The sequence below is a fragment of the Eschrichtius robustus genome, chromosome 2 (assembly GCF_028021215.1).
Source record: "Eschrichtius robustus isolate mEscRob2 chromosome 2, mEscRob2.pri, whole genome shotgun sequence".
In the NCBI taxonomy this organism is placed as follows: domain Eukaryota; kingdom Metazoa; phylum Chordata; class Mammalia; order Artiodactyla; family Eschrichtiidae; genus Eschrichtius; species Eschrichtius robustus.
The window spans coordinates 49,914,052-49,930,224 of record NC_090825.1 but is presented as its reverse complement, the minus strand read 5'-3'; positions in this window follow the sequence as shown (position 1 = coordinate 49,930,224).

Below are 16,173 nucleotides of genomic sequence, written 5' to 3'. Positions count from 1 at the left end.
GCATCAATATATAAGTGATAAAATGTTGGGAGTGGGAGGAAAGGAAAAGGTTTAGATAGGAAGACACTGGCAGTGATAAATTCTGAATTGCAGCCATTTTAAGGAAATGTCAGAATCAGGTTTTCTGGAAGGTCCGTCTAGGTTAATAAAGAATCAGCTAGCACCTGGAAAGGAATCAGCTTCTTCATTTTACTTCCTTATTGAATGTTAGGAGTTTGATTGCTCCTAAAGCACATATGAAATCAGGCCATCATTTTATCAAATTAATACACCAGCAGAGAGTTCTCATAATTAAGCCTAGGTATGGTGACCAAGAGAGTGTTGACACAAAAGATTTATTGCCTCAGACCCTCTTTATTTTCTATATAATATTAATCTCCACTTTTTTTTTTTTTTTTTTGGAAAACTTTCTGATCCAGATATAACTGAAACACAATTAAAATTGCTCTTTCATATTATTGTCAGGATACTGACAGGATACATCATGAATGGCTTTAATTCTGTGTATGCCTCTGTACAGAACTCTAAATGCATGCATATATGCATGGGATATAGTCAGGGGGCTGAGAGCCTAGGCTCTAAAGTCAGACAGCTGCGGCTTAATTCACACTTCATAATACTTATTAAATGTGTGATCTTACCAAAGTTAATTTTCTCCATATTTCAAAGTCTTGATTTGTCAAATGAGTCCAAAAATACTTCAAAAATTGTAGTGAGGTGGTAAAGTAGAAAATGACATCTTTTTAGTCAATATGCATGAACATTTTTTCAATGCGATATACCCCAAATGCCCAGCATTGCTAAGCTCTTCCTGGCATTACTGATACAGTAAAATTAATACTACTGTATATCACTTATTTTATTATGGTTACTATTTTACTATAAAATGAATAGAACAGGGCTGCCTCATTAAGAATTCACATTAAAAATGATCCACTCCAAACCTGGAACTAGACAGAAGTCTCCTGAACGTGCACTGAAAGAGGGAATTGTAATTGTAATTCTCACATGAATGCCTACTAAATTCTCTTTACCAATCCATTATGCCAAAGTTCTTATGAATCCACCAAAGTCTCTTCTCTCACTCCTTGTCCCAGAACATTCTATACAATTTAGCTACTATCTTCTTGTTTTATTTTTTCCTCCCAGTAACTGCTTCATCAATACCTTGTTTAGGATTTTCACATTATGTTTATGAAACAACTGATCTCTCATTTTCCTTTCTTTAATATCTTTGTCAGTGTTTAACACAAAGCTTATTCTGTCTCCATAAAATGAGTTGCTAATTATTTCCACTGTATTTTCTAGAATTGTTTGTTTTAAACTGATTTCTTGCTGTAATATTTGAAACTTTTCAATGGAAGATTTCTGTGCTAGTCTTTTCTTATGTAAAAGGTCTTTGATTATATATTCAGTATTTTAATTTAAAATAACAGTAATTTTAATTTTATTCAGCTTTTGAAATTTACTGTCTGTCTTGGTAGGTTGTGTGTATGTTTGTAGGAATTTATCCATTTCATCAAAAATTTTAAGTTTTGTCATAAAGTTATCTATTATCTTTTAATGTTGGCATTTTCTGCAGTAATGTACCTTTTTTCCATTTTTTGAATGTGTGATTAATGAGCCCCTTTTATGGATCATGTAGTTTGTTGTTGTTGCTATTTGCTTTTATTTTTAGTCCATTACAAGGTCAGTCTCTTGATGAGATTACTTAGTCCATTTACATTTAATTGAATAAAATATATTTTAGAAAGATTAGAAGGGCAGCATTTTGGACTAGAATTCTGAAGAATAAATACGTATTTTAGAAAGAAAGTAATTCCTTTTGGAGAAAGTAAAATACTCAAATTAAGATGGGTTAATTCTTCTAGAATGAAACAGAGGCAATCTTTAAAGGAAAAATGTTAGAAAAAATACATTTATTATTTTCCTCTCAAATATTTCTTTTAGAAATTCCAGTGCAAAGAAGTATAAACTATTTAAGGTCCATGTCTACCAGGAATGACATGCCTCCTCACTTTAAAATATTTCCTCTTTGGTTTTCACAGATGTTCAACATGGTCTTCAAGGTAGCTTTTGCCTTTGGAACACTGGAAGTCTAATTATTTTAAACTAATATGCCTTCCTTATCAAAAATAGTAATATCTGGTTTGGGTTAAGACAGTAGAGCTTTAATGCACGATTGTATTAACTCATGAATCCCAGACTCTTTCCCCAAAGCTTAGCTATAACCTTCAGAAATCCCCTCATTAATCACCTTGTATTATCCTTTTTTTCACCTTCTTCCTCACTTCTCCTACTCCACAATAGACGTCAACAGATACATGCACAGACACATGATGGGTTTTTTCCCCGTATTTGAATACAAACATTCTTTGATATTCAGAGGAATGGTCTGTAGCTATGATTGACCCTTTTCTGTTGTTTTGTCACATTAAAAACTTACGGTTGAGTTTCTTGGCTCTTTTCAGTGTTTTAATGGCATCATGGAAGTTAACAAGCCCATTTATAGAAAACTGTCAGTACTCTTGATATTTGCTTTTAAATTCCAAATTATTATTTTGTGATATATTTTTCATGTCCCTGAAAATTCAAAGTTGAGCCCTGGGTAAACTTACTAGTGGCTCAAGGCAATCTTCCAGAATGCAAAGTAATTCCACCTTATGTAATATAATATCACTTATCCTAAAGCTATATATTTTTCATTACATTTCACAGGCTTTTTGTGCTTTTGATGTTCTTTTTGTTATGAGTCTGACAATTCACTGACTCTAATATTGTGAGGGTGAGAAATTTATACTGTTAAAGCTTTTCTTTATGTGTGTAACCAAACTCTTCCTCTCTTTAGAAACAGATTGCTAGTGGGGTTTTCATAACCTGTTAGTGTTGTCCACCTTTAGAACTATTATATCAATTCCACTCAGTCTACAGGCAGCATTTCAGTGCTTTATACTAAAATATATTGAACTGTCTAACTGGAAATTACAACAGAAACAGCGTGAGCTTTCCTTGCCTCTTTTTCTCTAAAAGAAGCAACTACATTTCAGCATCTCTATTTTTTGCCTAAATGTATCTCAAAAATGAAAACCCATTATCAATTCTTCCATAAATGCTCCAGCATCAAATATACTTTAGTATATATCATGTATTATTTTAGACGTTGAGCAAATTTAATTTAAAAATCGTGATGAATTTCTAATCCAAGATAAAATTTAGCTACCATGTGATTATACTTTTGAATAAGACCAAAAATGATCATCAGTGCTTTGATCTATTTTATGTTTGAAAATTTCCAAGTCAGGTAAAAAAACAAAAAAATGGATGTTTGTTTTATGTCCATTAAAGCATATTTTTATTGAAGTACCTCCCATTCCTTTATAGCCTTTTCTTTTTGCCACTGTTCACTATGCTCAGTCAAGGCTTAGCCAGAGATCTCTGATTGTGAACCTTGAACTAAGTCAAAGAAGATGTGAAATCTTTACAGGGGAAGGATTTTGATAAAAGGAAATTGGGAACTTGGAGTAACATCCCCACCACCTTAAGTGAGAACTGAACCGCACATTGGAGCCCTGGGAGGAGGGGTGAGGCCAATATTACTAATCGTTTTCTAATAGCCATTGCTCCCAAATTTTCCCTTGCTAAGAACCATGATAGTTATAGAAATAAAATGAGTTTAACCATAGAAGAAGAGTTATGATTTGGTCTGTTCAATTCAAGTTAATCTCATTTTAATTTCTACATTTCCCAGTCTCATTTGCAGCCAGTGTTCTGAATAACAGTTATTCACACAGATACGTGTTTTTTGTTTTTGTTTTTTTAATCCTAGTGGTGTTCCAGCCTGTGTTGCAGTGTTCCCAGCAGCCTTGATTCTCTGATCCTCGTTTCCTAATCGCTGGATCACACCTCAGGTGAGTCTTCCTAAACTCAGCAGGTGACTAGTATTCTCCTATATCCCCTCTTTCCTGATGGTGGCCATATCATAGCCTTGATGTGTAAATTCAGCTAAGTTGTTCTAGGAATCATAGAGGGTCCAGATTAGAACTCACTCCTCTAGTCTTTTCAGTGATTTTGTAAGCATTTAATTCATATATTAAATCCTCTTCTGCTTAAAATACCTAGAAAGGCTTGTGTTTCCTAGAGTGAACGCAATCGATACAGCCATACACTTGTTTTGCAGGTATGGTTTACCATATGGCATAGTAGTTGACAAGGTTATTGGAAGTTTGTTGGATCCTTCTGGTAAAGATTGTTTTATGATTAAAAATTAGGGGTATGAAAAGAGGTAGTTGGGCTGTCTTGCTCCTTCGCCTCCTTCTCCTCTTCCTTCTCCCTTTGATCTTTGTTATGAGTCTTAGTGTTATAGGAGCTATCTTGCAACCGTGTGGTTACTAGATGGATGAGGACCAAATGCTTCCATGTTAGGGATAGGAGAGAAGGATGGAAAAAGCCTGGGTTCTGGATGATATCACTAGGCTGCTGAAGCTCTGGATTGATTACTAGATTTGGGCATTGTTAGGTTTCCTGTAACATGCTGGAAAAATAATACTTCCTAATTGATAAGATTGAATTACCTACTGAATTTCTCATGGTGATATATCAAAAGTAAAGGAAGTCTGAAATTCCCTAATGAAGACAATTCTGTCAGTGGCCAGCCCACACACTTTTCTTTCCAAGTGTGCTCCAGCCAGGATTAGTATCTCTCTACTTGAGAACTTTTAGAATTTTAGAAGGCTTTTTTCCCACTCCTAGAGCAGGAGGGAGGTGCCAAGGAATCAGTGTCCCCTGAGAGTACCCCCCAACCAGTGACTCTCTGAAGCTGCTGTATAAATATACCAGTTTCCTTGTCCCTTGGGCAGAAAAATTCTGAGGCATGCGTTTTACACAGTTTCTAGACTTTCACACTGTATTAGCCTGCTTAATACTGATTTTTTATAGGTTGTCTCCTTTCTCTGTACCTTCTAAATTAAATAATTGTATGTGATTTCTTGTCTTAGCATATGCTTCTGAGGGAATCCAAGCTAAAATACCTAACTTGAAATCAAATTAGACATGTCAGGCCCCAATCAGATAAAAGAGACTCTACTTGTTCAGTCAAATGTCAGTGCACAGAGTACTGTGGAAGCCACCTGAGATTTAGTCTCTGACTACAAATTTTCAAAGACTCAGTCCTTTTGATTTTGATATATTATATCAATTATGGCTGTATATTGATGATTCCCATCATATAAGTCCTGATGGATGCCATTATGCATTTTATCACTAGCTGCCAACAATACAGCATATGATTAGCTTACTGACTTGACTCTACTTCTGCTTCCAAAGACAACTTAATTTTAATTCAATTAGAAGATTATTTTCCCATTTGTTAAATGCATTTAACTGAAAATAGAATTTTCAGTTCTCCATAATCATGTCTATTATTTCCATGAGGTCGAACCACATGACTTTTTACATCCATAAGTGCAGGCAAGATGGATAGGCTTTATTGTGGAGTTAAAGAAAAAATTCCTGTCAACATAAAAATGCTTCCCTTCTTTGTTTGCTAAAGTAGCTGAAATTCTCTACCTGAGAAAGGTTTCTTGAGGTAACATGCCATTGTACAATAAATTAAGATATTTTATTACCAGGAAAGATCAAATCTAAGCTAGCCAATGCATCATTGAAGATGTGTTCATTTAAATATTACCACTCATTGCCACTTATCATATAGAAATGACCCTGTTGAGGTTACACTTTAATGAGATGGAGGAAGAAGGAAAAGGCTGCTGCCACTCAGGTCAATTATTACGTAATCACAGAAGACCTTAGGGAGAACATTGGGGCCTGGGTGTCCTGCGCATAGAGAAAGATAACGAAATGGGAATCAAACAAAAGGTGACATCTACTGAACAGCTCTGCCAACGGGCTACCTTTGTACTGAATTACATGAATTTTTTTTAAAAAAATAAGAAAACAGAATAATAAGCTAGAGTTAAATTTTGCCTTAACTCCTACTTCCTCTTCCCACCTGAATTATGGGATAAGCATAAAACACCCTGGTTTTACAAGAAAAGTTATTTTTTTGACAGAAAGACCTCAGGTGAAAAATACATTTAAAAATCCAATTTAGAGGGAGAAACTATGTTATTTTGTATTGGTGGAAACTGTTTCCCCTACAACTAAGCGAGCTCCATTGCATGAATCTTTTATCAAAGCAAGGCTAAGGAAGCTGGTTAGCTTATTAAAGAGCAGTATTTTTGTTTTACAAAAACAATTTCATTTTCATGAGTTTTACCTCATGACAAACATGTCTGATTTTTCTACGAGGAAAATTTACAAGGAGATCCCTTCAGTTAGAGGGAGGAAGAGGTTATAAGTTTTAGGAAATAATTTTCCTGGGATAAATCTTTCAAGTAACTTCACTTAGTAGTGCCAAGAATGTGTTCTATACAACTTATTGCAAGAAAGACTATAAACAACAACAAACAAAAAGAGTTCACCAAATTGAAAGCTTAATGAGAATAAAGGCCTTAACTTACTCATGTGAAGATTCCCATTGCCCATAACAATACTTTGTAATCATTAGATTGCCAATAAATATTTATTGAATAAATGAATGCTAGATTAATTTTGACTTCTGTCCTCAAGGAATTTATAATCTAGTTGAATTAGAGAGGCATATGACTGTAAATGGGCCAAAACCACTATGTGTATGCACAACCGGTAGGCTCTTTTTGGTTGCTGTTTATAGGTGTCAGCAGTTTAAAATAAATAAATGTCATTCCCAGTTTATAACAAAAGCATATCTTAGGACAAATTTTGCCACTGACACCAACATGTATTAACAATCAAGCATATTGTCTGTTTAAAATTTTTTGATGAAGTTCCAGTTTATATATAGAGAGAAAAAAGACTTGCATGAAAGATTCACTTGAGTCAAATGGGGCAATATTCCATTGTTAGATCTGGAGAAACCTATTAAGTCAGGCAATAAAGAAACCTTAAAATCAGTAATGGAAAAGAAATATTTAAGAATCAAGCCTAGAATGTCGTACTCAAAGGTATAGATTAAGGGTAATGGGTTTGCTATATTCTTATCCCTGTTCATGCAAGGTCTGGGTTTATCTCTAAAATATTTTAACCAATCTACACATCTTGAAAGTCACCAGTGAGATCCCCACTTTGTTAATTCACAGAATTTCTTCAACAAAATCATAATTGTAATATAGTATGTTGATAAGCAAGCATCTCAGATAATGCCCAGAAAAGAGAGAACCGAAATGTCTATAGTAGCTGCCTCAGGAACGTAGCTAAGTTCATCCTCTGCTGAATTCCTGATACAGGCAAATAAATACTCCAAGAGTGTGGTTTCCACATACATATATAAGATGGATTGTCTATACTGAAGTATTTCAAATAAATATAGCATAACATCATACATGACATGAGTGGAGAACAATAAATATTACTTACACATACTGAATGCTTTCTGTGTGTTGAGGGATGATTCTAAATACTTTGCATGAGTCATCTCAAATAATCCCACAGTAACACTGTTATTTCATTTTCTTAACGAGGAAATTGAGGCTCTGAGAAGTTAGATTGCTTGCTATAGTAATAAGCTGGCAAGTGGAAGTTTGGGGTTTAAACATAGGCAGTGAGCTCTGAAGTCCACACTCTAAGCCATGATGAGGTACTGTCTCTCAAAGGACTGAATACAGAATAATAGAACTAAGGGCTAAATTGTGCATGCTACTGGGACGATGAGAAGGTCCAATCTAATTGTACATGCAGAAAACTGGACGGGAGTGCTCTCTCTCTTCCTCAGACCTATGTAGTTTAGGACAACTGGTCAAGCATGATCTAAGCAACATGAACCACTGGATTTATTTTAGAATGGTGAGTGGCAAGGGGCATGGATGGTTTTAGTGGTGGTGGAATCTGATTGGGCAGTGGAAGCAGATCAGTAGATTATACCAGAAAAATGTAAGCTAAAGGTAATTGCTTCATTGGAACAGCAAATTTAGTTTTGTTCTGCCAGGGAGCCAAGGCAAAAACATAATTCTGTGTCTTTATTAATAGGAATCATTCACGCATATAGGTAAAATTGAATTTACTATAACACCAATCAGTAAGAGAGATTTGTTAACTAAATTCTTCTGAAAGGGATACTAAGTAAATTCAAAATTACTTTTACAAAAGAAGTGGACATAAAAATCACGGATCTGATTTTATATTTCCCATCTCTATATTTTACGGGGAAATGTGAATTCCTGGCTTCGGGTAATGTAGTGTCTGCTCCACGGCCTCTGGTACATTGCTTACATAGCACCACAGTGAACTCTGGTCATCATTTGTGTATTGTCTGAGACACTAGAATATGAGCTCTTGAAGGTAGGACCTGGGTCTGTCTTGTTTGTCTGTGTATCTCAGCACCAGGAGTTCAATTATGCAGTATTGGAAAAAATATAGTTTTGTGTTACATAAAAATATAATTTAAAACTCAGTTTTTCTGGCATACTTTATAGATCCTTATAGCCCAGAAGTGGTAGAAGGGAACTTTGAGAAATCTAGAACATTTTTATATACACATGAAATGTGAAATTGCCAAATGTGAAAGTTTCTAGAAGATATCCAAAGCTTTCGAATGATCTTGTAATCTATTCAGGTAAGAAATGGACTAGGAAAAAATGCTTATTTCAATTGCCTGAGGAAACAGTGAGAGATCTGAATTTCTTTGTTAAAGTGTATCACATTAGACAGTGTTATGGTTTCAATGTTGGTATAAAAGTGTGTGTGGAGTGGTTAGTTTTCCAGCATTTGAAAAAGATCTTAGACCTTATCTCTTGAATATTTAGATTTAGTTCATTACCCTTGGAGTAGAATATTTACTACAGCGAAAGGTAAACTAAATACCATGATGCTATTAACCTTTTTAAGACACTGATCCTAATATTATTGAGTAGTTAATTGAGGGGACTAAAAAGTTACCTACTTTTACCCTTTTATCCCTAAAGCCAAAGGTAAACATACGATACTGCATTTATGATGGCAGCTTTCCCACCTCTGGGGAAAGAACTGGATTTTGGTTAAGAATACTATACTATTTAAAAAGTATGTGTGTGCATGAATGTAAATGTATACATGTGTGTTTTAATGTTAACAAAAAACAATTTCAGTTAATATCATATTTATTTCTCTGTTGCTCTTGATTATGTATCCAGCCAGGTATAATGTCTCCGAGTTGTAGCCAATAATTACACATTAATTTTATTAAAAGTGTACTTTACTTATGTATGGTACTTCTGTAAGCTTTGACTGATGAGATAATTTTATTAAAAGGGAATAAAACCTTAACTGGAGGTGGGGAGAGTGGGTTTCTACTACATATATTACAAGCAAATTATTAACATCTTTCATAAATAAACTATACTTATATACTTATAAAAAGTAAAATTGTCCAATTGGACAAATAACTGAAGACTTAAATGTACAATTCAAAAGCTAGAAATACAGATTAAATGAATGACAAATTAAAATAGTAATAATACATTAGTCTTGGCTGTAAAATTGATAAGAGGTCAAAAGCAATTCAAAATATGTTTTTTGCAAGGTAGGTGGAGGAAGGGTAAGTTGGAGGAGATAGGCATTACCAATTTACTCTTGATCTGGGTGAAATGTGGTCCAATCTTTATGAAGGCCTATTTGGTAACATGCTTCAAGATGTTTAAGTATACATATGCATTGAGCTGGAAATTCTAATTCTGAGAGTATATTCAAAGGAAATAATCAGAAATGTGAACAAAGATGTGTGTTTATTTATTCAGTAAATTGAATATTGAATCCCTGTTGTATGACAGATGCCATTTGCTTTAGATAAAAAGATCTCTTAGTACTCTCTGAATTTTGTCAAGTGGGAAGTCAGAAAAATTAAAGGCCAAATACAATAGAGTAAATTAAAATCATTAGTGTCCCTAAGCGTGCTCTGAGAGGATGATAATATTTTTAAGATGAAGTAACTTAGGAAATAAAATGAGAAGGTCTAGATTTTGAGTAGGCTCTCAAACTTTGGCAGAACATAAGAGTTAACAAGAGAGGATTTTTTTTAATTGAAGTATAGTTGATTTACAGTGTTGTGTTTGTTTTTGGTGTACAGCAAAGTGATTCTTTTTCATATTCTTTTCCATTATGGTTCATTACAGGATATTGAATATAGTTCCCTGAGCTATACAGTAGGACCTCGTTTATCTATTTTATATATTAGTAGTTTGTGTCTGCTAATCCCAAACTCCTAACTTATCCTTCCCTGATTCCCTTTCCCCTTTGGTAACCATAAGTTTGTTTTCTAAGTCTGTAAGTCTGTTACCATTTTGTAAATAAGTTCATTTGTACCATATTTTAGATTCCACATATAAGTGATATTATATGATATTTGCCTTTCTCTTTCTGAGTATGATGTCACTTAGTATGATAATCTCTAAGTCCATCTGTGTTGCTGCAAATGGTATTATTTCATTCTTTTTTATGGCTGAGTAATATTCCATTGTATACTATATATGTACCACATCTTTATCCATTCCTCTGTCAATGGACATTTAAGTTGCTTCCATGTCTTGGCTATTGTAAATAGTGCTGCTATGAACATTGGGGTGCAAGTATCTTTTCGAATTAGAGTTTTCTCTGGATACATGCCCAGCAGTGGTATTGCTGGATCATATGGCAACTCTTTTTTCAGTTTTTTAAGGAACCTCCATATGGCTGCACCAATCCACATTCCCACCAACAATGTAGGAGGGTTCCCTTTTCTCCACACCCTCTCCAGCATTTATTATTTATAGATTTTTAGTGATGGCCATTCTGAACAGAGGGAGGTGATACTTCATTGTAGTTTTGATTTGCATTTCTCTAATAATTAGCAAAGTTGAGCATCTTTTCATGTGCCTATTGGCCATCTGTATGTATTCTTTGGAGACATGTCTATTTAGATCTTCTGCCCATTTTTTGGTTGGGTTGTTTGTTTTTTTGATATTGAGCTGTATGAGCTGTTTGTATATTTTGGAAATTAATCCCTTATTAGTCACATTGTTTGCAAATATTTTCTCCCACTCCATAGGTTATCCTTTCATTTGTTTATGGTTTCCTTTGCTGTGCAAAAGCTTATAAGTTTGATTAGGTCCTGTTTGTTTATTTTAGCTATTATTTCTATTGCTTTGGGAGACTGACCTAAGAAAACATTGCCACGATTTATGTCAGAGAATGTTTTGCCTATGCTCTCTTCTAGGAGTTTTATGGTGTCATGTCTTATATTTAAGTCTTTAAGCAATTTTGAATTTATTTTTGTGTATGGTGTGAGGGAGTGTTCTAGCTTCATTGATTTACATGTGGCTATCCAGTTTTCCCAACACCACTTGCTGAAGAGACTCTTTTTTCTCCATTGTATATTCTTGTCTCCTTTGTTGAAGATGAATTGACCATAAGTGTGTGGATTTATTTCTGGGCTAAGAGAGCATTTCAAAAAAAAATCATGTACTCTATGATTCCATTTATGTAACATTCTTGAAACAAACCTATAGAGATGGACAACAGGTTAGTAGCTGCCAGGTATAATGGATGAAGGGGAAGAAGTAGAAATAAAGCAGTAACTATAAAAGGATAGCATAGTGGATCCTAGTGGTGATGGAATATTTCTGCATCTTGATTGTAGTGGCGGTCACATGAATCCACACCTGTGGCACTGTGTGAACTGCATAGCACTGAACACACACATACACACACACACAAGTTCATATAAAACTGGTGAAATCTGAATAAGCTTTATGGATTATGCCAGTTTCAGCTTTGTGGTTTGATAATGTACTACAGTGATGCAAGATGTTACCACTAGTGGAAACTGCATGAAGAGTGCACAGGACTTCCCTGTGTATTTTCTCTTTTGCAGCTTCCCGTGAATTTATAATTATTTTAAAATAAGAGATTAAAAATGCCATTGCCTAGATTTTAACCTAGAGTTTTCAGGGAGAGTATCAAACATAAGTAATATTCTCCTTTATTTTTTAAATAAAGTATTGTTTACATAAAGTTCACCCATTATAGTGTATGGTGAGTTGTAACAGACATATAGTCATGTAACCAACACCACAATCAAAATATAGCACTTCTCCATCACTCCAAAATATTCCGTCTTGCCCCTTGTAATCATCTCCTCACACCAACCCCATCTGACAACTACTCATCTGTTCCTCATCACTGTAGTCCTGTAGTTTTGAGAACATCATATAAATGGAGTCATACAACGTATAAATTTAGGAGATCAGGCTTTTTTCCATTCTGATCTGTTCCTTTATATTATTGAGCAGTTGTCCCTTGTATTGGTGTACCACAGTTTATCTATTCACCCACTGTATGACATATGCAACTATTGTAAGACCCAGCAGCTGCACTCCTGTGCATCTATCCCGGAGAAATGAAAACTTGAGTTCACACAAAATATGTGCATTAATGTTGATACCAGCTTTATTTGTAATAGCTGAGAATTAGAATCACCCCAGATATCTTTCAACAAGTGAATGATTAAAAAAAAACCCAGGACTTCCCTGGTGGCACAGTGGTTAAGAATCCACATGACAATGCAGGGGACACGGGTTCCATCCCTGGTTCAGGAAGATCCCACATGCCACGGAGCAACTAAGCCCGTGTGCCACAACTATTGAGCCTGCACTCTAGAGCCCATGAGCCACAACTACTGAAGCCCGCGAGCCTAGAGCCTGTGATCCTCAACAAGAGAAGCCCCCACAATGAGAAGCCCGCACACCGCAACAAAGAATAGCCCCCGCTCACCGCAACTAGAGAAAGCTCACGCGCAGCAATGAAGACCCAACGCAGCCAAAAATAAATAAATAAAATAAATAAGTAAATTTAAAAAAAAATAAAAAGCTTAAAAAGAAAGTAAATTATTTTTTAAAAAAACCTGTGGTATATACATACCATAGAATGTTACTGAGAAATCAAAATACCTTTGAAAAGAAAGCACACCAAATTTGAGGGTAGCATGCGTAGAAATGGTAAAAGAGACTCAAGGAAATCTGGATAAGTCCTGACTGTGTCTGCTATAAAATGCCATTTTAAATAATCTTTCATGTATATTTTTACTGAAAATAAGATTAATAATTTTAGGTATCCATAGACCTCATTACTTTCATGTAATAAATGTGTGTCCAATTTGGCATATAGGTAACCTTAGCAAGTGTTGCCATATTATGCTAAATGCTACTAAATTATGTTTCTCATTTTTATTGCTTAGAAACTACTGACAATCTAGATTCAAAAATAAAACTGATACATCTAGAATACAATGGAAACATTTTAAAATCTTATTTTTGGAAAGCAAATAGAAATCTTTCCAATGACTTCATTTAAGGCAGAAGTAGTACCTACCAAGATCTTCATTACTTTGGGAAAATGAAATGGAAAAGTAAAAAGTACAGTATTAAATGACCCACATATGAAAAGAGAGACATAAATGTCTGTTGTTAGATCAAATAAAGCTTCCATCTTGCAAGCTCTAATTTTACTCTTTCTATTGATAATCCACAAGGGAGATTGTTTATATATATTATGCCTAAACTAAATATCTACTCTCCATGAAGTGGAACTCCCATGGAAGCATAAGCACTTGTATCACTGTGTCATCCTTGTTGCCCAATTTACAAACTAAGGACGCTTGAGTGCCTCTAATTATTTTCAGTACAATGTGATGTAACTGTGCCACCTACATTAGCATTAATGAGTGCAGCATGGCTAACTCCTCACTTAGGGGACTGAGATGTGGCTCTATTCTGGAAAATGTCTCTACAACTAATAAATTAGACTTTCTACAAGTTATACACTAGGTAGCCCCTCCAGAAATCCCCAGGCCCAAGTGGTTTCTCTGAGGAATTCTACTAAACATTGAAAGAATTGTTCAGGATAGAACTTTCCTATGCCCTCGAAACTACTTGGTAAATGAGTTAAAAAGGAACAGCAAACAACTTCTATTGTCTAATTTAAATCATGCTAGACAGAGTGTTGGAATATAAGTAGAATGTTTGAAATCAAAAGTCATGTGGTAGTATAAGGGATGTTTAGCTGCCAGAGAGTGCACAGGGGAACATCTAAGGACTGGAGTTAAAAAAATTTCTATCTGCTGTTTGATGAGTGTATGGAAATTCTCCTGGGAGAAACCTCCTAATGAACTTGTCTTTCTTTTCAGTGGAAAAGACTAAGTTCCCTGGCATGGCAAATAAACAGGAAACTTTTAAACATAATCTCTTCAATCTATGGGGATTATTTTCAGGCGTCTGTTGAGTGTGTGTATTTTAATCTGATATCTGATAAATTATCTAAAATGATCGTTACATTAGACTCTCACTCTTGAAACATATGTATAAAAAAAGTTCTGAATCTCTAAGGTCATCCTCTAACAATACAGGATAACAAAGGGTTTCCATTTATAGGAAGATAGGGCAGAGTTTCCTACACTCAATATCTAGATGGTCTCAGAAGTATTTTCCCAAGGGAGAAGTGTTTGCCTGATGGTGGGCAGAGACATTAACTATTTAGGATAAAATGGTGCTAGATTAGTGATAAGAATTAACTAGGTTCTTGGTATTACCCACTAAGAGTAGTAAGTGAAAAAGTGGTTCCCCTTTCAGAACAACCTCTCTTGCTTGGCAGTGGTGGTGATATTTATTTCCTGGTTTACTTTGAGTTTGCATTAAAGTTGATTATTTTGAGGTGATAATCATGTCAAATTTCCTTCTGTCACTAAGAAATAACTATTACTTTATCCTCTGTCTTCTGTTTCCTTCTTTGTTTAACTTGTGTTGCTTCTCAAGAAACTTCCTCAGGTACATTGAGTAAGAAATAAACTTTCTGAATCCTTTCATGTCTGAAATATATTTGTCCTCACATTTGAACAATACTGTTGCTTAGTAAAAAAATCCAGATTGAAAATATTTTTCCCTGAGAAATCTGAAGATGTTTTCAGTTGTCTTCTAATATCCAGTTTTATTGGTGAAAAATATGATGTTTGTCTGACTCTCCTTTTGGTTATATTGTTTTTGTTTTCTGGGAGTTATTAAGATCTTTTCTTAATCCTTGCAGTTATAAAATATGCTTAGGATAGATCTATTTTTAGTCATCCATTTATAACTTACAAGGCATTTCAATATGAAGACTCATGTTTTCATCAGCTATGGGAAATTATTAAACTATTTCTTTGAAAAGTTTTTCTTTTAAATTTCTGGCCACATAGTACGAGTTCATACCTGTTGCCCACTCATTCATCTCCATCTACAAATACTATGGTTTGGCAGATAATGTATGTTTAGGATTCAAAATATGTGGCAAGTAATAAAATGTCAGATTTAAGTGATAACATATCAATAATTACTTTGAATGTAAAATATTTAAATATACCAATTTAAAGAAAAGAGATTTCCAGAGTGAACTTATAAAATGACTCAACTATATGCTGCTTAAAAGAAACTCACTTTGAATTCAAATGTATAAGTATGTGGAAAGTAAAATAATGGGAGAAGATATACCATGCAACCATTAATAAAAAACAGCAATGGCTATATTAATATCTAATAAAATAGACTTAAAAGTCAATAAAATTACCAGAGACAAAGAGGAATATTATATAAAGACAAAAAAGATCAAACCATTAGGAAGACATACTGATCCTAAATGTTACACACCAAATAACAAAGTCTTCAAATACATGAAGCAAAAACTGATAGATCTAAAAGGAAAAATAGACAAATTCATAATCATATAGCTGAGGACTTGAATACTCTCCTCTCAACAGTTGATAGAACTACTAGTCAGAAAATCAGGAAGGATACAGAAGATTTGAACAATACAATCAACCAACAGGATCCAATAGACATATACAGAACATTCCACCCAAGAACAGCAGAACAGTCACCAAGATAGATCAGATTCTAGGCTATAAAACAAACCTCATCAAGTTTAAAAGAATTTAAATCGTATAGGGTATGTTCTCTGATCATAATGGAATTAAACTAGAAATAAATAGCAAAGACAACAGGTAAACGTCAAATCATATGGAAATTAAACACACTTCCAAATAACCCCTGGATCAAAGAGGAAAACTCAAATGAAATTTTTTAAAAAGTAGAGCTAAGTGAG